Source organism: Alligator sinensis, unplaced genomic scaffold (genome assembly GCF_000455745.1).
Source record: "Alligator sinensis unplaced genomic scaffold, ASM45574v1 scaffold783_1, whole genome shotgun sequence".
Classification (NCBI taxonomy): Eukaryota; Metazoa; Chordata; order Crocodylia; family Alligatoridae; genus Alligator; species Alligator sinensis.
The window spans coordinates 650,311-652,157 of NW_005842197.1; positions in this window are offsets into that span (position 1 = coordinate 650,311).

The window sequence follows — 1,847 nt, forward strand, 5'->3', positions numbered from 1 at the left end:
AGCCCTGCAGGGCAAGGAGGCTTTCCAGAGCAGCCTGTCATGGGCTAAGCTGGCAGCAAGCAGAATATCGCATTAAAGTGCTGGCGTGAGCATCCAGGGGCCTGGGGCCCTGCGTGTGCTGCAGGCGGCAACTCAGCCCTGACTGGACGGGGCGCTGAGCTCATCGGTGTGGCCCTTGGTTCCTGGACTGAGGATCTAGAAGAAGTGGAGAAGGTCCAGAGAAAGGCAGCAAGGATGCTGAGTGCTACGGAGGGGCTTCTACACGAGGAGAGACTCGAGACCAGGCCCAGTCAGTTTAGAAAAGAGATGCTTGAGGGATTTATTACCAACTGTCTCTCACCAGACGAGAACCGCGGGTCACAGCATGACCCCAGCAGCAGTCCGTTCAAAACTAACCTCAGGAAGTTGTTCTTCCCCCAGCGTGTCATCAAAGGGTGGGACTGGCAGCCACCAGATGTGGTGGGAGCTGATCCACCGAAGGGTTGGACACGTGCTGGGAGGAAAGGGGCATCAGTCACTGTGGAGCAGGGAGCGAGGGGCACGGCCTCTGCATCACAACCGCCTGGACCCTGGATGCTGGAGGCTGCAAGGGAGAGAGGAACGGGGGAAAACCCTGCTTGGACCTGGTCGCTCTCCCTTCCAGCCTCCGCTCACTGCTGCCATGTGACACGGGGGACCGGGCACGACAGACCTCTGCTCCGACCCAGGGAACGGCAGGTCTCACGTGCTGTGCTGTGGCGAACGCTCTGCTTGGTGGTGGAGAGGAAGTTTCGTGTGAGGACACGCCTCGCACGCTCACAGCGCCTGGCTTCTCTAGGTAGAGGCCTCGGGTTCGCCCCCATCCCCTGCTTTCAGTTCTCAGCACGCTGCAGCGTTTTCCGCCGCCGCCGAAGCACAGCCTGACCCCAGCAGCCATCGCCACTGCCGTGATGGTGACAGGGATCGTGCTTGACGCCCCTCCGCGGTCCGCGAGGGCACAGGCACAGGTACAGGAGCGGCGATTGGAGAAGTGGACACGATGCAGCGGCTGCATCACGCGGCTGGCAGGGCCCTGCCCCGAGAGAGGCCGCGTGGGGTCTAGCCCGTGGTGCCCCCGCTGCGAGAGCCCCGTGGGATCAGCAACAACCCATCACTCTTGTGCAAGGAGCTGCACGGGCAGCCCTGCGTGGCTTTGCACGGGGGCCGCCGAACCGCTGCTGGCCGCTAGCAGCCCGTAGCCGTATCCCGACCTGTGACCTCCAAGCAAAAGGCTTCATGTCCCCTCCCTTAGCCCCCAACGTGGCAGGCTGCCCCAGGACTGGGCACCTGGTAATGCCAAGCCACGTAGGGGCACCCAGGACCCGCTGCTCCTTCCCCGCTACTCCCAGTGGAGTGGGTTGTGCGGGGCCGCCGTCTCAGCTCTTCCTCCTGCCCCTGCCCGAGGCCGGCAATGGTCCGGCACCTGCAGGCAGCTCTGCCGCTGCAGCGGGTAGAGCAGGCCTGGCCCCGGGCAGCTGGGGTGCTGCAGGGCTCCGTGTGCCAGCGTGTTGCAGCCGGTCAATGCGAGGCCCCCCAGGCCCGGGGGTCCTGCTGCTTCCCTTGCACGGCATGCCCATCCCTGCAGGACCCCGGTGCTGGCGGAGCACTCCCAGCTGGGTGCCGCCCAGTGCCAGGCCCCGATTCTGCCCCAGCGCCCCCCCAGGAGGGAGGGGCAGCAGATAGGTGGGGAGGGGGCACGTGCAGGAGGTCCCTGTGCTTGCAAGAACCCTGCCTAACCCTTTGCAAGCCCCCCTGCCCTGCTGGCCCAGCAGCTGCGGGCAGCGCTCCTCCCCCTGCCCCCCCTGCCTCAGTTTCCCCGTTTTCACAAC